Genomic DNA, 25,281 nt, shown 5'->3' with positions numbered 1-25,281 from the left:
TGCAGGTGCCCCGGTCCCCGAGACACCCCTCTGCCGCCCTTCCCTTTCCGGCAGGTGTCGCTCTGGGGCTCCCCTCGCCTGGGAGGCCGGACAAACACCACCCCCATTCCAGGAGCCCCAAAGGCCTGGGCACTCTCTCAGGGCCGTGATTCCCCGCTAGGGCCCTGCAGACTTCCCCTGGTGGCTTCTCCTTTGAACCCCGAGCAGGGCAACGAAAGCCGGAAGTCTCCCTGTGGCCATTCCCCAGCCACTTCCCAAGCTGGAAACAAAAAGACCACGGACAAAAATGTGGTGCATCAGGCCAGCCAGCTTAATGGCTTCTGAAACATTAAAAATTAACACTGGCTGTCAACACTTTTAGAGGTCAAGTGTCCCCTTTGGAGCCCAGTGTCTGGAAATGGCCCCCACAGGGGACATTAGGGGCCAGAGCCGTGGGCCTGTTTGGGGTGGGATCAATGCCCTGTGGGGTTGAACTGGGCTTGGAGAGTTCAGGCAAGAGGCCAAGTAGATCCTCCCTCGCCCAGATCTCAGCCTGGGCCTTGGTCTCTCAGCTGTTTGCAGGTTTCAGCTGCTGTCTTGCAGCCTCCACTGTTCGGCCCCTCCTGATTCCAAGAGCAGCACAGGGGTAGACCTGCAGACAGACCAGCCGGACGCTCAAACTCGGCTCCTTTGGTTTTGCTTTGTAGCCGTCTGGAGCATGGAGATGAGACCCATGTCCCCCTCAAGGCCTACTGCCGCCCTCGGGGCTGCCCCTCTCCAGCCACCAGCCTTGAACCCTGCTGACCCCTGGAATCTGCCAGCGCTTGCTCCCCACTGCCCCTTCCCTGCGACTCATGGGTGCCCCTGGGTCCCATGCAGAGGGGGCACCGCAGACGCTGTGCAACCTGGAAACACACAGCAGGTGCGTGGGGCCTGCCCAGCACCGTGTTATGAGGCCCGAACTGCTGCTCAACTAATGCAGAAACAACCCCAGTGTTTCAGCTCCGCTCAGCCTGATCTCTGTGTCCACTGCTGCGTGAGGAAGCGGTGGCCTCGCAGGCCGCCCGGTTGTGGCTGCCAGCATTGCGCTTGCTGCCTGGGGCCGGCTGGGATCCCTGGCAGGTGGACTCGGCCTCCGTTCCGTTCCCACAGGGAGAGCCCACTCTTCTGGTATCTCGGAGGCCTCTGGTTTGCCCAGGCCTTCTCTTGTGTGCACGTGCGCCGGGCAAGGGGGCAGAGAGCTGTGGTGCAGGGCAGTGGACACCTGGGCCCCGAGTTGCAGCCATTGGCAGAGATCTCCTCTCCATAGTCTCCACCAGGCTTCCAGTGTCCCTCCCTCGGGGAACTTGTCACTTCCTGTCTTGGTCCTCTCTGGAAGCGTCCAGCCAGTGCTTTGCCAACCTCTTCGCAAGAAGCCAGAGGGTTATGCTGTGGGAGGGCCAAGGGACCAACCCTTGCCTTGCAAAGCTCAGCCCAAACAGGAAGCTTGCAACCGTGCGCCGGCCACTCTTACTTGACAGTCCACCTGCCCCTGGGCCTTTGCACAGCCTGTTTGCCCTTGGCTGCATGTGCTGTCCCTCTCTGTCCCTCGCCTCTACCGTATGAACTCCTGTGCTGGCTTCTGGTCTCAGGTCCAATGTCCCTCTGTTTGAAAGGGCGACGGTGCTCCCAGGCCCCTCCTCTGAGCCTCTGGGGCTCCTGTTGGCAGAGGGCAGCCCGTTTCTCCACTCGGCCTTCCTGGCTGTGTTCTCAGGCAGTCTCTCTTGTTAGTGGCAGACGGCCCTGGGTAGCCACGCACGCCTCTTCCCCAGATGAACAGCAGGGCCTCGCTGCCTGCGGATCTGGCCACAGCCGTGGGACATCGCCCATCACGGAAGCGATCCTGTGTCTGTGTTGATGTGTCTGATGGGTCAGGCTGGGCTCTGGAGCTCAGGAGCGGAGTGGGCCCCTCTCCGACCACGTACGCTCCTCCCAGGGACACACGCGGGGCAGCAGGAAGGCCTCCATCATCACTGTCACACAAGGGGTTCCCAGCTGGGCAGGGGAAAGTCTCACCTGGCCTTCTTCTTCCGGAAGCCAGCAGGCACCGGGTGAGTCTCCGGAACAGCCTGACCAAGGATGACGGACGGTCCGGCAGCACGGCAGTCTGTGTAAAAGAGCTCACCGTTCTTCCCTTCCCTTAAAAGCCACTTACAGGGGCCGGCACCGTGGCGCAGTGGGTTAATCCTCTGCCTGCAGCACTGACATCCCATGTGGACTCCAGTTCTAGTCCTGGCTACTCCTCTTCCCATCCAGCTCTCTGCTGTGGCCTAGGAAAGCAGTGGAAGATGGTCCAAGTGCTTGGGCCCCTGCACCCATGTGGGAGACTGGAGAAGAAGCTCATGGCTTCGAGTTGGTGTAGCTCTGGCCATTGCTGCCATTTGGGGAGTGAACCAGCGGACAGAAGACCCCTCTCTCTGTCTCTCTCTTCCCACTGTCTGTAACTCTACCTCTCAAATAAATAAATAAAATCTTAAAAACAAAACAAAAAAAAACTTGTGGGCAATTCTGGGTGGGTGGACAGGCTTGGCGCCATACAGTCCTGAAGCCCATAGGGTCTCTCTGCCTTCCCGGGCCCCAGCCCCGTGCCACAGCCCCCAACCTTGCAGTCCGAGGGGCACTCCGGCTGCCACGAGCCCTGTCCAAAAAGCGCAATGGAGGAGTCGAGAAGCAGGAATAGAGGGAGCGCTAGGGAGGCTCCCGGAACACGGCGCCCTCTTCATTCTCTTGTCCAAAACCTGGTCCACAGAGCCCTTGGCTACAGCAAAGGCTGGGTGCTTCCTAGCTTGCCCAGGCCATCAGCAGGGAGCTGGATCGGAAGAGGAGCAGCCAGGACACAAACCAGCGCCCCCATGGGATGAGGGCACCTCAGGCAGAGGCTTAGCCTACTACGGCCAAGCACTGGCCCCAGGGACCTCGCTTTTTAAGATGGCAGAACAGATGCTTCGCTAAGGAGCAGAGGCGGAGGGCAGGAGGCACGGAGGGATGTCCAGCTCACTGGCTAGGAGGGCAATGCCCACTGCGCTGTGAGTAGCAGAATGGCTAAAGTTGAAGACAGCGGCCAGCGCTGTGGCTCACTAGGCTAATCCTCCGCCTTGCGGCGCCGGCACTCCGGGTTCTAGTCCCGGTCGGGGCGCCGGATTCTGTCCCGGTTGCCCCTCTTCCAGGCCAGCTCTCTGCTGTGGCCAGGGAGTGCAGTGGAGGATGGCCCAGGTGCTTGGGCCCTGCACCCCATGGGAGACCAGGGTAAGTACCTGGCTCCTGCCTTCGGATCAGCGCGGTGCACCGGCCGCAGCAGCCATTGGAGGGTGAACCAACAGAAAAGTCTCTCTCTCACTGTCCACTTTGCCTGTCAAAAAAAAAAAAAAAAGACAGCACCCAGGGCCAAGCACCAAGGGAGGCAGAGCAGATGGGTCTTGAACGTACGATGGTACAGCCATTCTGGACCGTGACTTGGCACTTCCTTATAAAGTTAAGCACAGGGCTGGTGCTGTGGTGTAGTGGGCTACACCTCCGTCTGCGGCGCTGGTATCCCGTATGGGCACTGGTTCATGTCCTGGTTGTTCTTTTTCCAATCCAGCTCTCTGCTTGTGGCTTGGGAAGGCAGTGGAAGACTGCCCAGGTGCTCGGGCCCCTGCACCTGCTTTGGAGACCCAGAAGAAGCTCCTGGCTCCTGGGTTCAGATAGGCCCAACTCTGGCCATTGCAGCCATTTGGGAACTGAACCAGTGGATGGAAGACCTCTCTCTCTGTCTCTCCCTCTCTCTGTAATTTGACCTCTCAAATAAATAAATAAAATCTAAATAAACAAATAAAGTTAAGCACCAACCACACCGTGGGACTCAGCAGGTGCACAACAGATTTTCCCCCTAGAGAAATAAAGACCTGTAACTTTGTAATGTTTATTTATTTATTTTAGTTTATTTAGTGGGGACAAGGCGGGCAGAGATCTCAAGATTCACTCCCCAAATACCTACAACAGCTGGTGCTGGGCCTGGCTGAAGCCGGGACCGGGATCTTCATCCAGGCCTCGCACGTGGGTGGGAGGGGCCCAGCTACGTATCCCATCGCCAGTGCCTTCCAGGGTGCACCTCAGCAGGAAGCTGGATCAAGAGCAGAGCCGGAACTTGAACCCAGGAACTCGAATACAGGGCGTGGGTGTCGCGAGCAGCCTTTTAACCACTCTGCCGAAGGCCCACGCTGTTTATAGCGGCTCCGGTCGTGGTAGCCCCAGGCTGGAAATAGCCCCGGTGTCCCTCACCAGCTGAGGGGGTAAACTGTGCCCCCTACACGGAGCTGGCACTCAGCGAGAAAACAGGAGTGGATTCTTGAGACACGGAGCAGCGTGGGTGAGTCTCAAAGGCAAGAAGTAGTCCCGGGCCACAGCGCTGGGGTCGCTGGTGTGGCATTCACCGGAAGACTGGTTGGTGAGCCCAGGCCCGTGGTTGCCGGGGGTGGCATGGGGCACAGATGGGACTGAACAGGACAGCACCCAGGAGCGTTTGGGTGACTGTGGTACGTGTCGCACAAACCTCGGCAGGTGTTAAAATTCCTGGACGTGGACATCTCAGAAAAGCCAGCGTGGCTATTTAAAAACTCAGTTCTGGTGGGAGAAAGAGATGGTGGGCGTGGCCCAGAGGGTGGCGCTAACTCGCTCACCGTCTCGGCTTTGCCTTCCAGCGCGTTCCGTCTGCAGGGTCTCCATCCGCGTCCGTGGTGGGGGCCGTCCCGCGCATTGTGGGCCATTTCCAGCCTGGCTGCCTCTACTCTCTGGATACCAGTAGCATCCTCCGTCCACACAGACATCACTGGCCATGGCTGTGGGTCCACCGGGCACACAGAGTGGCTGGGTGAGACTCGCTGGCGACTCCGAGTGTGTTGGTGACTTCCAGTTGGAGAAATTCGGCTTGGCAATTTTCTCTCTGGGAGACCCCGTTTCTTTCCCTCTGTTCCCCTTCCCTGCGGCGCCGCCTGAGGACAGGTTCCCTGGAATACGGGAGCTGGATTCTGTAGCGGGTTTCCAACCTCAGCGCCTGGGGCAGCTGCCCCACCGTCTCCCACTTTCTCCACACCTTGCCACCCCAGCTTCCCCATACCCATGACTCAGAAGAGGAAAACTGAGTCCCAGGTAGGCCTGGTTCCCGGGGGCTCGGGCATTGAGCTTCCATTTGCCTGACATTGTAAGCCATAGGTATTTCGCTGGGTTCATTTTAAAGCCCGGAGAAGCCATTCTACTATTTAAATATGGAAGAGGTAACGTATTTTAATAATCATACCCCAGGGCATAGTTTTTCTTGTTGCATGAAAAAATAATGGACAAAACAGCCCGTAGCCAATTGCAAGATTATGTAGAAGTCGTAAAGAACGATGCAAGCCCCGGAGCCTTGCGTAGCGTGAGGCCACCTCTGTGGCGGTCTTGGCTTTCCTGCTTCCCACGCCCCCCCCCCCCCCCCGCCCTGGAGAGCAGTTCCAGTCTTGATTTCACGAGGGCTTGGGGGGCTGGGCTGGGGGAGTGTTCTGTGAGCCCTGGAGTTTGCGAGAGGGTCTTAAGATCCGGAGATGAGAAGTCACTCTGGGACGCAGGGGCTCCGACTCGGACGTTTGCAGACCCTGGGCTGGGAAGCGAGAGACGGGACAGGCAGGGTGCAAATGGTGGGCACCTGTGCGGACTCCGTGCCTCGCGTGAAGGCTGCAGCGTCCTCTCTCACGGACAGAACTGTTGCCGGTGGCGTCAGACCTCGCGTGTTGTCCGTAGAAGCTGTCAGCCGGGCTCTGCGTGACCCCTCAGCTGAGCCAGAGTGCTGCAATGCGCTAAGACTGAAAAGAACAAATTTGCAGCCTGCGTATCCGCAAAAATGCTTGTTCATGGGAAGTCTGTAGTATGGGAAAACTGTGCGTGGAGTTCAAACATGTTTTGCACTCAAATTAACTTTTTTTAAAGGATTTATTTATTTGAAAGGCAGAGTTACAGAGAGAGAGAGAGAGTGAGAGAGAGGTCTTCATCCACTGGTTCACTCCCCAGTTGGCTGCGACAGCTGGAGCTGAGCTGATCCAAAGCCAGGAGCCAGGAGCTTCCTCCAGGTCTCCCACGTGGGTGCAGGGGCCCAAAGGCTTGGGCCATCTTCTACTGCTTTCCCAGGCCATAGCAGAGAGCTGGATCAGAAGTGGAGTGGTCAGGGCTCAAACCAGCACCCACAGGGGATGCCAGTACTGCAGGTGGCAGCTTTACCCACAAAGCCACAGCACTGGTCCCTTAATTTTTAAAAAGTTACTGAATTTAGGAGAGAGAGAGAGAGACTCCTATCTACTGCTTTACTCTCCAAATGCCTGCAGCAGCCAGGACTGGGCTAGACTGATGCAGGGAGCTCCATCCAGGTCTCTCACATGGGCAGCAGGGATGGGGTGCTTGAGCCAGCAGCTGGCGCCTCCCAGGGTGCTCCTTAGCACGAAGCTGGAGCTGGCACAGAGCTGGGACTCAAACCTAGGCCCGCTGATAACGGGCTACGGGCATCCTAGCTGCCACCTTAACCGCCAAGCCAAATGCCCACCCCAGCATTTTATTTTAGTAGTCAGATGATCCCATAAAATCCAACAGTGTCGGCTGGCTGCCCAGCTGTGTCCATCTGTTGTCTGTAGTGTGTGTTGGGGGAACGGTATTAGAGGTGGCAGGGTGGGCTCAGGGCAGTGGCACATACAGAAAGCCCAGGCAGGGGCTGGCGGGCTCTGCACCTGTGTCTCGTTCAGTCTTCTCAAGTCTCTCCAGAGAGTTGGCGCTGTTAGCATTGTCTCTTTAGCTGGTAAGGAAGCCAAAGCCCAGAGAGGTTTAGTGACTTTCTCAGGTCACACAGCAAGTAAGTGGCAGATATTACTGTGTATGTGTGGTGTGTGTGTTTGAGCAGGCCATCAGGTTTAGTGAGACATCCACAACTATATAAACTCATAACAAATGCATATTTAAAAATTACAAGGAAACCAAATATGTGCACACACTGAATTATAATAGTAAGGGAGTAACACGTGCTCACTTTAGAAAAAATAAAGATTGGGGCTGGTGTTGTGGCATAGCCGATAAAGCCTCCGCCTGCAGTGCCGGCATCCCATATGGGCCCCCGGTTCGAGTCCCGGCTGCTCCACTTCTGATCCAATGCACTTGGGAAAGCAGTGGAAGATGGCTCAGGTACTTGGGTCCCTGCACCCATGTGAGAGACCCGGAAAAAGCCCCTGGCTCCTGGCTTTGGATTGACACAGTTCCAGCCATTGTGGCCATTTGGGGAGTGAACCAGCAGATGGAAAATCTGTCTCTCTGTCTCTCCCTCTCTCCTCCTGTAACTCTGCCTTTCAAATAAATCAATCAATCTTAAATTTTTTTTTTACTTATTTATTTGAAAGGCAGAATGAGAGAGAGAGAGAGTGTGTGAGAGAGAGAGAGATCAATCTTCCATTTGCTGGTTCATTTCCCAGGTGGCCACAACAGCCAAAACTAGACCAGGCTGATGCCAGGGGCCAGGAACCCCAGCCACGTCTCCCACGTGGGTGGCAGGAACTTGGGCCATCACCCACTGCCTTCCCGCGTGTGTTAGCAGGGAGCTGGGACTCACGTCAGCGCTTGGGAATGGGACGCAGGCTTCCCGCGTGGTGGTTTAACGTGCTGTGCTGCGTCCCCACCCCAGCACGCACGTGCACTCGAAAGTGACCATTTCTCAAAGTCAGACGCCTTCCCTCCCATGTGACGTGCCTCTGTTTTCAATATCCTTGAGAAAAATCACAATGAACGTGGAGACTCTGAACTCTGCCACGTTTAAGTAGACGTGCTCCTCACCAGGGTGTTCATACACCCGAGAGCCACCTGCTCGTTCGCCTGGAAGGCATCCTAGTGACCCCCACCGCGCCGGGTGCACTTCCGGGGCCGACTCCGCCTGCACCCCTCCCTCTGTTGGGAGGCCTCTGGGCCTGTGGCTCCTCCGGGTCGGAAACAACGGTGTCGGCACCCAAGAGAGGACAGAAGCAGCCCAGACTCTCCCGTGTGCTGCCCGCCTGTGTGCAGCCAGAGAGGGGTGGGGTTGCAGGAAACCCAGCCACCAAGGTCGCTTTCGCAAACCTGGATACACCTTGAACTCGGAGGAAGTCGCTGGGGCTCAGTAAACACATCAACCCTGAGCATCCTGAAGATCAATTGCCGGAGGGTTTTTTGTTTTGTTTGTTTGTTTGTTTGTTTAAGAGTTAATTTTGTTTATTTGAAAGAGAGAGAGGGAGAGACAGAAAGAAATCTTCCATCTGCCTGTTCACTCCCCAGATGGCTGCCATGGCCAAGGCTGGACCAGGCTGAAGCTAGGAGCCAGGGGTTCCATCCAGGTCTCCCATGTGGGTACAGGGGTCCAAGCACTTGGGCCATCTTCTGCTGCTTTTCCAGGACATTAGCAGGGAGCTGGATCGGAAGTGGAGCAGCCAAGACTCGAACTGGTGCTAGTACCGGATACCAGGACTGCAGGCGGCGACTCAACCTGCTGAGCCACAACACCAGCCCGACTGTCTGTCTGTCGAACGACCACATTGGGCATCACAGTGGGAGCTCACGTACCACCTGGTGATCCCTCATCTCTGTTGCGACTTGCCGCGTGTGGCCGCATGAGCCCTGGGAAGGGAGCTGCTGTCGAGAGTGGAGTGGGGTTTAAACTGGCTCCAGCATTTCCCTGGCGTTGCTGGCGGGAAGTCCTCCCCTCGGAGGAGAGTTGGTGCAGGCGAGCCCCTTGTCCGTCTGCGGTGATGCCTGGAGACGATTTCCGTTTACCCTGTCCGCAGCAGGGACCAGAGGGATGGTGTGGAGCAAGTGAGGGGCCAGCCGCTTTCTCTAACCTCTCCCACCCACCAGACTCGGGGCTTCTGCAGTGGGTCCCAGAGGGCAGAGTTCATCCCCACCCCCCTCCACCCTGGAACCCCGAGGCGGGCGACACCTGGTACCACCCAGGAACTTGGCTGGACGAACCTTGCTCTGCATTTGCTTGGATTCTGTTTTCCCCCAAATTTCGATTGGGAAGTTTTTCTTTTTCTAAGAGGATCATTACGGAGTCTGAAATGATCCAGGTGAGCTCTGGCATTCGAAGGAAAGCGAAACCGTCACGTTGCTCATGAGTGCAGGGAAGGCTGGCGGAGGTGCCTTGGCCTGCCCTGATGAGATGGATTTGGGGGCTGCTTAAGAGCCGCCCTACTCACTCTTTCAACTCCTGTAGGGGAGGGAGGGGTGGCTGGATGTGGGGGACCCCGTGATGCTTTAGCAATGGACAGAGTCCCCCTAAGAAGGAAAGCCTTCGGGCCTCTGGTCTCCCCACCTTTGCCCTCTTTTGTTTCCAGCCGATCCCTAGAGCACAGGCCCCGTCCATGCCTACACGAGGTCGCACAAGGCCGTCACCAGGCCACAGAGGACAGCCAGCATCGGGCTTGGGAGACCCAGAGCAGAGCCCGCGCCACAGCGCAGGACAATTTTGCCTTTGCGAGGGTTCACCCCAGCCGTGTAGTTCTGATCCCGCTCCGAATCTACGACAATTGCTCTCCACCTGCCACACTGGAGGCAGCCTGGGAGGGTGCTGAGGGATTTGAACCCAGTTTGCTGTTGTTTAAAATTGCCGTTTCAAAGTCGTCTCTCGCCATCACTCTCCGCTACGGTTCACTCGGTGCCTTGGGTTTTTCTCCTTCTTCTTCCCGCTGCTCTCCGTCTCTGCACTGTGGACCAGGGACAGCAGAAAGTCCCTGGAAAATGGACCTCCCAGGGAAGTCTGGGTGCAGAAAGTCTCGATATCTTTGCATGGTTTTTCCCCCCACAATACACATTTCCCTGTGAACTGTTAGAAGATCACTTGTATTTACTTGCTGGTGTATCCACTCACTTCTGCCTCCCACACCTACCCACCTGCCCACCGGTCCATGCATCCAGAAAGTGTCTTCTAGAAGTCTCTGTACCAGGCCCCTATGCACTTCAGTGGCGTCCAGGTCGGGGTGATTTTACCCCCTGGGGAAATCAGGAAAAGAATCAGAAGACATTTTTGGTGGTCAGAAATGGAAGTGAAGGATGCTCCCGGCCCCGATGTGGGCGGCCAAGGAGCCTGCTGCCCCTCCCCCACCACCCAAGACAATGCCTCCCCCCAGCCCACCCCTAGAGAATGGCCCAGCCCGGAGATTGCAGTGGCCAGGCTGGGAGAGCCTGCCGACCTGGAGATGACCTGGCCATGGGACGTTTTGTGGGGGAAACACAAACAGGGCAGTCGTACAAGGGCAAGGGGCAGGTGTTTGTGGTCATTCTTGGGGGGACAGTTCCAGTCCAAGTGCATTCACGACGCCACGAGACGTATTCCTGGGGAAGCCCAGGAGTCATTGCCACAGGAAGGCAGAGCTGGGCTGAGCACAGGGCTGCAGCTTGCATGGGGTGGAGGCCCTGAGGTGGAGGCGGCAGGTTCAGACACCTGCGGGTGCAGGCGCGGTGGCCAGAGCTGTGACAAGAGAGCTGGTAGCGCTCACGGAAGAGTTCGAAGACTGCGTCAGAGGGAGGGGAAGGAGCAGCTGTGCCAGGCGGCAGCCACCGAGCCCCCGTCCCTGGACGGATGAGGTGTGGTGTGGCCAAATCCTCCTAATTTTTCCATAAAAGCAAGAAGCCAACACTGTACGGGGATTTAACTGTTAGCAACTCGTTGTGCAAAATGCATCTAGAAAGTGAACAAAAACACCTGCTCAGACCAACACCCCGTGGCCTCTGGCTGCATTCGGCTGCGCAGGCCCAAGCTTCCCCTTTAGTGAAGTTCCCAGGAGCACTCCGCGTGCCTGCTCTGCTCACACCAGCGTGCGCACTCACCAGCCCACCTGTGAAAGGGCTGGAGGCCTGGCCCTTCCTCTCCTGGTGTGCCAGTCCCGCCCAAACGCAGAGTATCTGTCTCAGCAGATGCGGGGTGGAGCCCAAGCATTTTCTAGGTACCCCCACTGCTGGCCTGGGGGCCACGCTTGGAGAACACGCGCCCAGGCTCTGAGAGACTTAAATGCACCTGCTCCACCCTCCCCGTGGAGGAAGCAGAGTTTGGGAGGCCAATGAAGGAATTAGGGAGCCCCTCCTGGACCCTGGTCTGATGGAGCCATCTGCAGCCCCCCTGCCAAGCCCTCCCTGCGCGGAGATACATTGTAGCTTACTGCACAGGCACTTCCCTAGTAGCGAGCTATAGAAATGATCCCTGGAAGTACAGTCTTAATTCTCTAGTCCAATAAAGCGAATTTATATGTCCACCAGCTCCTCCGGGTTTTTAATTATTCTTCTCGTCCTTTGATAACGTAGCGAGTCTGGATGAGTGTACCAGTAGTTAGAGTGAATTAGTGAAATCCCTCTCCGTAGGTTTGTGTTTGTTTGAGCTTAGCAGGGGTGGTTTAACTCACCAGACAGCAGCAGTGCCTTCCCCAGCCAGTGCTCCCGGGAGGCGCCCCGACGCGCAGCCTGCGCGCGGCCACAGACACGGATGAGGCCCTTCGCTTCTCGGCTGATGCGGGGACGGGGCATGTTGGTGGCTCCGCTGCAGAGCTGGTGTCCCAAGGAGAAAGCTTCCTGCATTTCTGCATTTACCAAGGAAGTTAGCTTCCTGTGCAGTCCAGGGGCTGGGGGCTGGGGGCTGGGGGCTGGGGGCTGGGGGCTGGGGGTGGGGGCTGGGGGTGGGGGGAGCTGCTTGCCAGGCGGGCAGAGCTCGGAGCTCTCGAGACACCAGCACCGGCCACCCAGCAGGGCGTGCTTGCAAGCCAGCAGCTGAATCTGTCTCGTTCCATCCTCAAAGCGCTGTGGAGCCATGAGTGCGCCTCTCACCATTTGACAGGCAAGGAAACTGAGGCCAGGTCCCTCTCGTTGGCGGGATGACCCTGGTCAGTGAAGAGCAGAACCGGCCCCCTCCCCGCGCCGGCCTAGCCGCATCAAAGCCTGGGCAGCACCCCTGGGGGCCAGATCCAAATGCAGATTGCCAGGCCCCGCCCCAGTGCTTCCAGTTGATGTCTGAGCACTTGCTACAGGTCCCCCAGGGATGGATACCACACCCTGTCCCCCTCTCCCGCCCTGCCTGTCCCACGGAGGTGCTGGTGGCCGCCTGCGCCCCACTGAGGGCTGCAGCTACAGAGGCCAGCGCACCAGCAGGCACGGTGCACCAGGTCCCCACGCCGAGACCGGGGCTCGTGGGCGTGGGTTGGACCCGCATGAAGCTCCTTGATACAGGGCCCAGGTCTCCTTGGCTCCAGGTGCTGCAGCCCCCAAGGCCCCAGAGCACAGCCGGGTAGGAATCTGGTAAGTGAATGAATGCTCCCCGCCCCCAGATGAACCCGAGCCGGAGCTGGGTCATTGCCCAGGGGAGGCTCCCTCCTGCGGTGTGAAGAGTCCTTCTTTGAGACGGAGGCTGGTGGCGGTGAGCCCAGGAGCACCCCTCGCCTGGCACTGGGCTCCCTCAGACCCCGTAGAGCCTGCTCCGTCTCTGCCCTGGTGGCCGCGGACAAGCCTCTCAGGACACGTCATCACCCAGCACCAGGAGCACCGCCCCATGTCTGTCCTGACAGCGAGGAAGAGAGCTGCCAGTGCCCTAAGGGAAGCGAGCTCACCTGCAGGGTGACTGTCCCTGCCTGCCTGGGTGGGGGCCTGGGGGGAGCTGGGGGAGCTGAAGTCGTTGTCAAGAATGAGGTTACGGAGGGCTGGTGTTGCATGGTAGCAGGTCAAGCCTCGGCCTTCAAATCCAGCATCCCTTGTGGGCACCAGCTCAAGTCCCAGCTGCCCCACATCTGATGCAGCTCCCTGCTAATGTGCCTGGGAAAGCAGTGGAAGGTGGTGCAAGGGCTTGGGCTCCTGCACCACGTGGGAGACCTGGAAGAAGCTCCTGGCTCCTGACTTCAGATAAGCCCAGCCCAGCCCTTGTGGCCATTTGGGGAGTGCACCAGTGGATGGAAGACCTCTCTTTCTCTGTCTCTTCCTCTCTCTCTCTCAACTCTCCCTTCAAATAAGTTAAAAAAAAAAAAAAAACGAACTTCTTTTTTTTTAAAGAGTGGGGTCCGGCATGATAAAAACCTGCCAGGGACCTGTGTGTGGCCTGGTGCCTCAGACACCTGAGTGCCACACCCAGTGCCTGGGTTCCAAGCCCAGCTCCAGCCCCCGATGCCAGCTTCCTGCTAACGCAGACCCTGGGAGCAGCATGCGCAGGGTCCCTGCCACCCACATGGCTGAATTCCGAGCACCCGGCTTTGACACCGGCTTTGGGCCATATGAAGAGTGCCTGAGCTCCCATCTCCCTCTCAAATAAACAAACAAGTATCATAGCCCAGTGCACCATGCCTGAGTGTTTAGAATTCTCTGTTCCGAAGGTCGTGGCGACCTGAGGTATCACCGCAGAGCACCTGGTCCGGGGCGCACACCCCATTATCCTCGCCATCTGTAAGTAAAGGACGCAGATAGTACTCAGAGCCTCGCCCTGGATTGGACGCATCAGCCTAAGGTGAGGTTGCCGCTTTTAGCCCCATGGGCCCCAGACGATTTGCAAATCAGGCAGGTCCTGGCGTCTGGGGAGATGGCTGCCTCCTTTGTTGCCAGGGAAATCATTTCAAAATGGAAAAGCCCAGAGCCCAGCCCCCAGCCTCAGGACAACATGCATTCTTTAAAATAAAAGAGAGAGAAATAGCACAAAAGAAGTCCAAACAACGGGACAAAAGACAACGCAAAACCAGATCCGTTACTGCACACCAGGAAGGTCTGCCCGCACTGAAGGGATGAAAGGGCATCATAATTTTGTTTTCAAATGTGTTTAAGAACCTGTTATTAAAACGGAATTAAACCCAAGTCCCAGGGCAACGGCTCTGCAGCTCTGAGACTGCGGGAGATAATCTGGATAATGCGATTAGCGCCCGCTTGATGGGGCTGGCAGGGGAAGGGAAGGAGCCGGCCGGAGCCAGCGCCACCCGGTCACCGCCCGCCCGCGGCCGTCCGCCCCCGGCCGCCTTCGGAAGGCCTTGGGGGCCTCAGCGGCCTGGCCGAGGGTGACACTGCTGCCCCTCCGTGCTCTGCTTTCTCATTGCCGGGCTGCAAGGCAGGCGCTGCTGCAGACCCGCGGCCACACAGCGGCGAGCTGGGACTCCAACCCCTGCGGCTGGCTGCCGTGGTGCGTGGTGCGTGGTGCAGGGTGCGTGGGCAGCCGTGGGTGATGCGTCCTCAGAGGCAGAAGCCTCAGATCCGCTGGGAAACTTGTGCTGAGTGGCTGACCCCCACCCCCAGGCCGCAGCCCCGCTGCCCAGCCCTGAGCTCGCTGCTTAAGGAGTCCCGCTCGCCTCCGTGGGGCTGCGTTTTGCCGCTTCCCTTCCTACGAATCCAGACTGCACTGTCCCCGTCCCGCTCCCTCCCAGGCCCCGTGCACAGCAGGCAGGTGGCAGCCACGTCCTCCCACAGGGCACAGAGAAGCCGAGCGATCCCTCAGCCCTCAGGAAGCCCACAGAGGCAGGGACCCCCGAGCAGGTGAGGGGTGCCATGGTTAATAGCAGGGGCAGGCAGACTGCTGGACAAGGCCACGTGGTAAGCACCGCGGGCTCTGGGGCCCCAGGGGCTCTGCCGCGACCGCTCAGCTCTGCCATGGTGACAGGAAAGCAGCTGCGGACCAGATGCAAATGAGTGGAATTGTCTGTTCGCCGATAAAACTTTATTTACAAAAACAGAGTCAGAGTCCCAGTTCAAGGCTTGGCTGTTCCTCTTCCAATCCAGCTCCCTGCTAATGCACCTGGGAAAGCAGCAGCAGGTGGCCCAAGTGCTTGGGCCCCTGCACCCACGTGGGAGACCTGGATGGAGTTCCAGGCTCCTGGCTTCAGCCTGGCCCAGCCCTGGTGGTAGGCAACATCTGGGGAGTGAATCAGCCAATGGAAGATCTCTCTCTCTCTCTTTCTCTCTCTCTCTCTCCCTCTCTCTCTTTTCCTTGCTTTCTTTTGCTCTGCCTTTCTAATAAAATAAAATAAAATAAAATAAAATAAAATAAAATAAAAATAACTAAATAAATCTTACAGTCAGAAACCGCAGCAGGCAGTGAGGCTGAAGCCGACTGATGCTGGTTCAGGATGTGGCCTCCGTGGCCTGGGTGGACTCATGGAAGCCCCCACATCTCACTCTCTTCACCTAGAAAGTGGGTCTGTGCTCATGCCCAGCTGGTGTGTGGGGTCTGGGGGTGCCCTCAACGGGGAAGCAGAGAAGGAAAGACCCACGGGGAGAAGAGGGCTCCGTCAGCTCCATCAACCCTTCTCCCACGCACCCCCCCACCCCCGGGGCCAGGCCTGGGCCCGAGGCCTGAAACGGACCAGACAGTAGCCATTTCCTCCAGGGCTGTGGCCCTGCACTAGGCCTCCACTGTGGGCTCAGGGCCAAAGGCGGCTGCTGGGTCCATCTGCAAAGTCGGCCCAACGGGCTGCTGACCCCACAGGCTCATTGGCCAGCCCAAGGAAGGGGGCGGGACGCAGCTTTGACACCTGTCACTCCGCCTGTGTTGTCTCCAGCCGAAGAGGGGGCACACTCGGAGTTAGCGCAGCCGCTCCCAGGCACAGTGCACGGGATCTCCTCTCAAACCAGGAGTGGCCTCGTTCTGAAGCTGTGGGAGCCCCCAGCGCGTGTCTTGGTCATGACGTCTCCGCCTCTCCCGCCGACTCCGGTCTCCCGTGGTCTCCTGCTACTAGTGCGGTGTGTGTGCGGGTGTGCCCCTGGGTGACTGTGCATGTAGGGGCGTGTGTGAGTGTGAGTGGCTGAGTGTTGGAGAGGGGGGCAGGGAGTCCACAGGAAGACCAGCAGCCTCTCTCTTAGCCTTTCTGTCTCCCTACAGATGCTACTGTGCACCTGCTAGGGGTCGTGCACTGCGCATGGCAGGTGTTTTCCATGCAGTATCGCTGGTATAGTCACCCCTTGACATCTCTGGGGAATTGGTCCTGTCACCTGCTGTAGACACCGACATCTGAGGACGCTCCAGTCCTGTATATAAAAGGCGTAATATTGCACAGAGCCTACACACATCCTCCTGGGCACATTACCCCTTCTCTGGACTCGTTGTCATACCTACTGCGATGCAAATGCTATGTAGATCCTTGTGCTACTGCATAGTGTAGGGAATAGTAGCAAAAATAGCATGTTCAATACACATGCAAGTTTTTAAATAGTTGTGCTGGATGCGGGTCGGTTGAATCCCCCGCAGACACGGAGAGCTGACTACACACGCGTGCACACACATACACATGCACACACATACACACGCACACACACTAAATGCTTCTGAGATGCTCTGATTCCTGGTGGCAAGTGACCCAGTGGCTGCAGAGCTGAGGGGACCCTGGTTGTCCAAGACCACGCAGGCAAGAGATGGGAGAGCTGGAGCCGAGCGCAGGCCAGCTCTGCACGGAAGCATTTGCGGTCTCCGTCATCTCTTCTTGAATCCAGAGCCAGTGTTCGGAGCTGTCTTTCCAATATGCGTTTTCAGCCACAGTCTGGTTTTCTCTGTGAGGAGGAACAGGATACCCGGATTGGACGTGCTGTTGTTAAAGGGCAGTGAATCACACCTGTTAGCACGGCTACAGGAAAGCACGGCGAGGATGTGGAGAAACTGGACCCTGATGCCTTGTTGCTGGGACAGCCGCTAGCAGAAAGTGCGTGGCGAGTCCTCAGGGAGTTAAGGACAGGATGGACTTCCGGTCCAGCAGTCCATGCGTCCCTGTTCACAGCTGTGTGACTCGTAACAGCCAGTAAAAGGCAGAAGCAACCCAGCGTCCATCAACAGAAGAACGGCTGTGGTCCAGCTGCGCCGTGAAACATTATTCAGCCTGGAAAAGGACACCTGCGTCCGGTGGGGAGGTTACGTGGAGTCACCCAAGGCTGTGGGGTCCCACCGCACAAGGTGCCGGAGTCGTCAGAGTCACGGGGCCAGAGAGGAGATGGGGTTGCCATGGCAACCGTCTTGCTGTCAGTCAGACCAGCCTTTTGCTCCAGTGAGAACCAGCGAGTCTTCTGTCTATGGATGCAGAATTCTCTGGCAGGCTTGTTAATTACCAGGCACTGTGATAAGGCTGAGGCAGATTACTGATCCCGCCCCCCGCCTGCACTGGCCTGGCTCTCAGGCTCCCCCTGGTGACTCGGGCACACGCAGCCGGCGTGGGGCAGCCACCAGCACGAACCATCCCTCTGTCCAGCGCTGGCCTGGCTCTGCTTCCTTGGTGGGGCGCTTGGGGCTGCCGTGAGTCCTGCTTGCCTCCCCTGTCCTCTCCACACAGACACTGTGACCGGAGCCTACGACATGACCCCCAGTGATGCCCGTGGACAAGACAGGACTCAGGAGAGCAGCAGCCTGGAGAGCCCTCTCTCTCCTTTGTTTTCTTCTAGCAATCTCTCCGTCTGCCCAGTGGCTGCCTTTTCTTCTTGTTGTTATTGCATTGAAACTGTGTTATCACCATTTACCCGGCAACCTTTTCATCCCATGGACCGCTCTGGCATCAAAGGAGTGACATTTATCAGCTCTGCCGAAAGAATGATGGATGAAGAAGATATGCAATAGTTTCATTTTCCCCCCAAACTAAATTATTGAAGTGCTATACATTTCTATTTGCTCTCCAGAAGCCCAGTTCTCAAGAGCCAGCCTTCAGGGGCTGGACAGGGTGGGAAGGCAGAGTGGGGGTGGGGTGGAAGGCACAGCCCCGTGGGCAGACCCCGAGCCAGGAATTGAGGCTGGGACTTAGGCTCTGTCGGTGCATCCCTTCCCGTTATGCGACAAGTGGAGGTGCTGGCCAGCTTTTCCTCCTAAGGATTCAACCAGAAAAAGCCCAGGGAGTGCTGGGTACAGAGCGTGGCCCTGTTAGGAAGTCCCAGTCCTCACGACCAGGCACCGTCACAGCTGGCATCCTCTGGTGTTTTGTTACAGCACAAGGCCTCCTTGCGTGGGGGCAGGTTGGCTCCACACCACCAAAGGCTGCAGCCCGGCTCTGTGGGCTTTGGCGTTCACTTTCCTTGGGAAGCTTGGGAGCTACGAGAGGAAAGAGGTTTGCAGAGAGAGAGAGACGCTTAGGGAGTCAGAATTTGGGGAGAGGTGCAAAACTGGAAGCGTGGTCTCAGGTTCCTGGGGATGCCACGACAGATGCACGTAATCCCAGCGGCTTCGAACCCAGGACGTCTGGCAGGCCCAAGTGCATGGTGGGTCGAGGTGTGAGCGGGGCTGCCCGCCCTCTGCAGGCTCCGAGGCACGAGCGCTTCCCGCCCCTTCCAGCTCCTGGAGGCTGCGACATATCCCGGCTTGTGGCAGCATCGCCCCGTCTCTCCCTGCGTCCTCCCGGGACTTGCCTCTCCCTGGTCCTGTCGTCGTCTTCCCAGGCGGCCGGCCGTGGGTGGAAGGCCCTCGCTCAATGTCAAGACGCTTCGCTGGTGACCTGTTTCCAAAGAAGGGGCATGCCTGAGCTTCCAGGTGGACACCACTTGGCCACTCTGAATGACCCCCGTGCGTGGCGGCCGTGAGGCCCACGTGACAGATGGGGAGGGCGAAGTGGGAGGAGCCTTGGCCGTGAACTAGCAAAGTCTCGTGGCTTCTCAGAGCCCTCCGTCCTCCCTCTCTGTGAACACCCGGCCCCTCCTACAGGCTGGACGCACCGTACGGGGAGACCGGACAGTGCTTCGGCCCCCGTTTGGCCAGTGATCGGTCTGCCCCCAGCTTCCTGAGACCTCGGAAGCAGAGGGCATTGTTTTAGCGAGAACACTGGCGGGCTGTGCCATTCCCCGAACCCCGCCCCTCTCTGATCCTGCGTTTGAGGATCGGAATAATCCCAGCCAAGGGGCGCTGAACACACTGTGCTTTTCCATCGGGCTGGCCGTGTCTTATCTGAACCAAACATCCAACACTAACCCCAGGCGGAGCTCTCCGGAGGTTGTAATTATTCCGCAACAAACAGAGAAGATGGGAAGGGGCGCACGGAGGCCTCCCGTCTGGGAAAGTTCCCACGGGAAATCTCCAGAAAGCCGCCTCCTCCGATGGATCCCAGAACTGGTGGCCGCAGGCCCCTTAGATGCAGATGAGCCTCAAGCAGGCAAACGCCCGGGATGGATTTCACCTGCGGATCAGACGCCAGCCCGAGCAGCTCTCGGCGAGCCGCCGGCCCCTTGAAGCCGAGCCGGGACAGAGCCGGGCCTCCGCACGTCCCCACTTCTGATCCGTCTTCTCCAGCTGCCTTTTGAAAATCAAAATCCTTTAAGCTGCCGGCGCAGGAGTGGGTTCTGATGAGATTGACGCTCAGACAGGGAGATCACTGTGGGGGCCGGGGAGCGGAACCCCCGACTCTGATGTTGCCTTAAGATGCTTTGCTTCTACGGCCCCAGGGAGGCTGCTTGCACCCGTACATAGTCTCTTCTCAGCCAGAAGGGACGTGGGGGGAAAGCACAGTCCCCAAGACCCTCGGGAACTTGGCTTTTCCTTTCCTGGAAGTGCGCGTTTTCACGGACGCCCATTCACTCTGGCCCGGTCTGTGGGAACCCAGTGTTCTAGAAGCTTCTCCAGCATCCCTAGCAGGGTGCAGTAGTGGCTCTGTGGTTGTCCGTGGCTGCCTGACACGTGACTGACCCTCTGCAGCCTCATTAGAGGCAGGGTCCTGCCCAGCCTCTTGACCCAGACCTGGAAAGGGAGGGAGGACAGGTGTGTCCCGGGCAAAGCTGAGGGGTTCTGGAAGCCCCGTGTGGGCCTCCAGGGAGGCCCCATTCGGCTTCTCTTCCCCGAGTCAGCAGGAGTGGGACACGTGAGGGACATGGAGCTGAGGAGGGTGGACGGCGAGGGTGACCGTGGGCCACTGTGGGGGCTCGGGCTCTCGAGGTGTTGCTGAGTTAGACTCGGGAGGCTCCCACGAAGAGGCCAGCATGACACTTCCTCCTCTTGTCCAGAGGGGGCGCTGGCCCTTTCCTATCACACGGGGCCCTGGCCACACGGCACACACTGGAAAACCAGGTCCCCGTGTGACTCCCACTAGGACCCATGTGACCTGGCCGGAGGAGGAGTTTTTCTCCAGTACCTCTGATACTGAGGTCAAAGGTCACAAAGAATGCTGACCTCTGCCTCTGGACAAGCCAGTGGACTGAGAGACTTGACCGTTGTCCCTCCCCTAGCACGCGCCTGCGTGGAGCCCGGGGCCTCCTCCTGCGTCCGCACCTGCCTCTCCTCACTTCCTTTGCTCCACTCTCGTCCACACTGTCAGCATCCTCTCCTGGTCAGTGACGCGCATCTTGGAGCTCTTATTTTTGGACAAATGAATAATAGAAGCGGTGCGTGCTGACGGCATGAAGCCGGCTGCAGCTCGGGCCACCGGACTCCCATTTCTAACTCTGATCCGCTGGGGTTTAAAAGGGGCTTGGGTTTGGAATTCTCTTCTCCCAGAGCAATAGACGGAACAGGAACCGTGGGGAGACCCCAGAGACCCCTTTGTCATGAACTTGGAGGACAGGTTTTTCAAAGATGTGTGTTATTTGTAAATAGCTCTTACCCCATGGCTAGCCAGGCGCTTCTTCTGTTGGGAGACAGAAGTGGGGACCGTGCTCAGGGCTGGGAGCGTGCCTGCACTGCGCCCGCACCCCGCCCCCGCCTGGGAAGCCCCCTCTCTTCTGGGGGAGGATGGGTTTGGCCAGCGTCCTCAGGGTGCTCAGAACCAGTCCTGGGTTCCGGATCACGCAGGATGTGGCGCAGGCGTTGTTCTGTGGTCGCCTGGGGGAGGGGCAGCTTGTGCTCAGGACTTGGGCTGCTGCGCCCAGCAGGTTGCTGACTCTCCCAGGCTGCAGCTGGAGTTGGCAGTGAGAAGGTTTCTTGGGAGCCGCACACCGGAAGCAGGATTAGCCCGGGGGAGTCCTCAGACCACGGCGACACCCAACAAAGCTCCCCTAGGGGGAGCCCCAGAGCACAGACGGCTGGCCGAGGAGCTGCGCGTGGGCGCCCGAGGCCAGGCCTGTGTACCTGCCCAGACGAGTGGGACCTTGGCTTCCACACTGGGGTGGACCCTCCTGGAGCCATTTCCCTCTCTAACCCACTGCTCCCTCACGCCGGAAGACCTTTGGCGGTGTGTGGAAGCATTTTCTGAAAGGACATTAGCCCTGCATTTCCATCCAGTCTCTCTTTTAATTAATTATATTTTATTTTACCTGCGAAACAGACAGAGATCTTCCATCCACAGGTGCACTCCCCAAATGCCCATCATGGCGAGCCCTGTACACACACACACACACACATACTCACACACACACACTAATACACACACTCACACACACAGACACACCTGCCCATCATGGCGAGCCCTGTACACACACACACACACACACACACCTGCCCATCATGGTGAGTCCTGTACACACACACTCACACACTCACACACAAACACACACTCACACACACACACACACCTGCCCATCATGGTGAGCCCTGTACACACACACACTCACACACTCATACACACTCTCACACACACACCTGCCCATCATGGCAAGCCCTGTACACACACACTCACACAGACACACTCACACAGACACACTCACACACACGCACACACACACACACACACCTGCCCATCATGGCGAGCCCTGTACACACACACACTCACTCACACACACACACACACCTGCCTGCCTGTGCCTGCGGGCCATCTCGTAGGCTCTCTGGAGTGCGCGCGTCCCTTCATTTCTCCGTCACCGGCTGTGTGTGCCCAGCTCCTGGAGGCTCTGCTACTGGAAGTGGAAGTGATCAAAGTGCAGCAGGGCTCAGCAGCACCCGGGAGTCTTCAGCACAGACCCCGGCGCCCCTCCTGGAGGAGTTTGGCTTCCGCAGGTCTGATCTGGGGTCTGCCCACTTGAACCTCATGGGTACCCAGGTGGTGCTGGTGCTTCGAGTCCAGGGGCTAGCGCTCGTCTAAAGCTGCGATTCTCCTCCCCTGGGGAGCTGGTTGGACCCCGGGGCCCGGCCCTCGGCTCTCAGAGTCTGATTCAGGGGACCTGGGGAGGAGGCGGGGCTCCCCTCCTTTGAGCAGAGCCCTCCAGGGGACACAGGGGTTTGAGGATCATTGATCTAAGGGCAGACGAGGCGGGAAGACCAGTGCTTCCTGGGTATCCCGGGTGCGCATGAATGATCCTGCGGCCGTACAGGTGCGGATGCAGACGGTCTGGGACAGGGCCTGGAGTCTGCACTCCGGCCACGCTTCTGGTCCAGAGACCACACTTCCCAACCAGGGCCGATTTTGCACCCACCGAGGCCGCGTGGCAAGCTTTGAAGACATTTTTACTCATCACAGCTTGGGGGACTCCATTGGCATCTGGTGGGCAGAAGCGAGAGCTGTTGCCACATGTCCCACGATGCACAGGAAAAACAAAGAATTCTGCAGCCCCACACTGCAATAGGCTGAGTCTGAGAAACCTTGGGCTGGACCAGACTTCCACGGAGAGGTTGGCTAACCACTGATAATAAGCTGGGTGGTCAGGGAGGGCTTCCTGGAAAAGGAGACACCTCCGTTCTGCCTGGTATCTGACGCCTCTGCCTCTCTGTAATTCTGCCTTTCAAATAAGTAAATAAATCTTTAAAAAAAAAAAAAAAAGCCTGCACTGTCCTGGTGCCGGAGCACGAGCCTTGCCCTGGGCTTCTCTCCTCGCAGACGTTCGGGAAAGCACTGTAATGCTTCCCCAGTGGGCAGAGTGCCCACACTTTTTTTTTTAAAGACGGTTCAAGACGTCCTAATTTCATGATGGTAGGGAAAGAATCTCCCTCCATAAGCAAGAAGGGGGAAATGAAAATAAACCTCTCTCTCGTAATCCACGCTTTTCTTGTCCCTTTCTTGTCAAATCTCATTTCCATCCAGAAAGTTCCTGCCCTGTATTTTCCGAAAATTAGAAAATCAGACCCTTCATTTGTGCGTCTGCAACTGCCAGAGAGCGAGCTGAGGAGTGCGCGGGCAAAGACACTGTTTCCAGAACGTTCCCTGTTCCCGTGAGCCGGAGTCTTGTGAGTCTTCGGGGAGGAGAGTAATACAAAGACACTCCCTAACTCCCGTGGCCTCTCACTCCGCGAGCGTCCGCACAGCCTGAAACTGAGCATCCTTGCCGCGAAGTCTGTGCTCCTTCCGTGGGGGAGAGGGCGGGTGCCATCTTCCCTGGGGTCATTCATGGAGCCCGGGCAGAATTTTGGTAACGTGTGTGGTGTGTGACGTCAGAGAGGCCAAGATCCGCCCCCATCCCCGGGGTGAGCAGTTCTGGGTTCACTTGGTTCATTTCCTGCTGATCAAGTGGCAGACGAACACGAAGGCGTGGCCAACAGTGAGGGGACCTGGGCCGTGTCCCCCGCACAGTGCTCCCCGCGGGATCACGATGTCCACGGCCCCTGCCACTTGGGCAGCAGGAAGAGCCTTTGAACGCGGGGTGGTCCCAGCCCTCCTTCTCCAGGGCGCAGCTCCCACACTGTCAGGCAGTTTCTGGGAGAGCCCCCGCCCGGACAGATCATTTCAGATCCCGCCCACAACACCAGCCCGCCCCCTCGGACTGGCCCAGCCTATCACCTGTCTGAGTCCAGGCGCTCTGTGCTGGTGAGCGGATTGCTCTCTGGCAAGTTTAAGCAAAGAATTGATCAAAGGCTGTCAGAGGTTTGCAGAATGTCCAGTGGGCAGAGAACCCGGTGTGGGGCAGCCGCAGCACAGGGACAGTGGCCGGGACCTGCCCGGGGTGTGCTTCGTGCAGGGGGCGGTGCTGGGCACAGATGTTTCCAGGTGCAGCCCTGATGCTGGGCCCCCTGGGCACCACCACTGGGCTGCTCTCTCTACTGTCCCCGGGGACAGGAAGGAGCGGCCACACCCAGGCCGGGACCTTCCCCGTGCCCACCTGTGCCTGTCTCTCCCGGCCAGGAGCTTCTCCTGGGGCTCCAGTTTGGGCATAGCCTGATGGCGGGAGCCCAGGTCACCGGCAGAAGAGCCGGAGAAAGAAAAGCTGCTGCCCTCTTGTTCAGAGGCTGTCGACTCCTAAGAAAAAGAACACTCCGCACAGAGAAACGGCGTGGGAGTTCAAAGACTGACAGGTGTATGGGAAGTCCGGGCGGGGCCTTGTCTTCACTCATTTTTGAAAAAAAAAAATATGTTTTATTTATCTGAGACACAGGCAGGCAGGCAGATGGAGCTTCTACTCATTAATTCATCCCCTAGATGCTCGCAATGGCCAGGACGGAGCTGGGCCGAAGCCCGGAGCTGGGAGCTCGGTCCACAACTCCCACGTGGGTGGCTGGGATCCGGCTCCTTGAGCCATCACCTCTGCTTCCCAGGACACACATTAGCCGGAAGCTACCACTGATGCAGAGCCAGCACTCGAACCAGGCACTCCAATATGGATGCAGTGTCCCAAGCAGCATCTTAGCCAAATGCCGGCCCCTAACTTGGCTCTTCCGCGGGTTGAGGTGGGGCAAGGGGCTCTCCTTGTCGCTTGCTTCCCACACGGACGGCCCAAGCTCAGTAGCACTGACTTTGCCAGCCCAGCTTTCCGTCCTTGGTCCAAAGGTGAATTCTGCCCGGCACTGAGCAGGGCTGGACCCTGGCTGGACGTAGAACCTGCAGCCCACAGCAAACCCCAGGGGCTGGCTTCAAACCAGGCGCTGAGCAGGGCCGGGCCCTGGCTGGACACAGAGGCTAGAGCAAACCCCAGGGGCTGGCTTCAAACCAGGCACTGAGCAGAGCTGGACCCTGGCTGGACGCAGAACCTACAGCCAACAGCAAACCCCAGGGGCCGGTTCCTAACCAGGCACTGAGCAGGGCCGGACCCTGGCTGGACGTAGAACCTACAGCCCACAGCAAACCCCAGGGGCTGGTTCCAAACCAGGTGCTCTGAGCCCTGGTTTCCTTCAGGAAGCCTCAATGGTGGGCTTGTGAGGATTTGATTCTTTCCTAGTATGACCTGATAATGGACAGAAGCAAGACACGCGTGGGGCCTGCACTGTGGCGTGGCAGGTTAAACTGCCGCCTGCAGCGCTGGCATCCCATATGGGTGCAGGTTCGAGTCCTGGCTGCTCTGCTTCTGATCCAGCTCCCTGCTAATGCACCTGGAAAAGCAGCAGAAGATGGCTCAAGTGCTCGGGCCCTGCCACCCACATGGGAGACCCAGAAGACGCCCCTGGCTCCCAGCTTTGGCATCACCCAGCTTTGGCTGCTGTGGCCATTTGGGGAGTGAACCAACAGATGGAAGATTCCACCCTACCTTCTCCTCCCTTCTCTCTAGCTGCACCTCCAC

The 25,281-nt window shown here is 58.1% G+C and overlaps 1 protein-coding gene and 1 pseudogene across 5 annotated transcripts in view; one reads left to right on the top strand and one right to left on the bottom strand.

Moving 5' to 3' along the window:
* KAZN (kazrin, periplakin interacting protein) overlaps positions 1-25,281 on the top strand; it is a 994,352-nt gene that overhangs the window by 676,108 nt on the left and 292,963 nt on the right. The window lies entirely within an intron of this gene.
* On the bottom strand, positions 11,156-11,243 carry LOC127487753 (small nucleolar RNA U3; annotated as a pseudogene).

Source organism: Oryctolagus cuniculus, chromosome 7 (assembly GCF_051225735.1).
Source record: "Oryctolagus cuniculus isolate XC-2025 breed Fujian yellow rabbit chromosome 7, ASM5122573v1, whole genome shotgun sequence".
NCBI classification, from domain to species: domain Eukaryota; kingdom Metazoa; phylum Chordata; class Mammalia; order Lagomorpha; family Leporidae; genus Oryctolagus; species Oryctolagus cuniculus.
The sequence above is the reverse complement of the archived record's forward strand: the minus strand, read 5'-3'. Positions and strand labels throughout refer to the sequence as shown.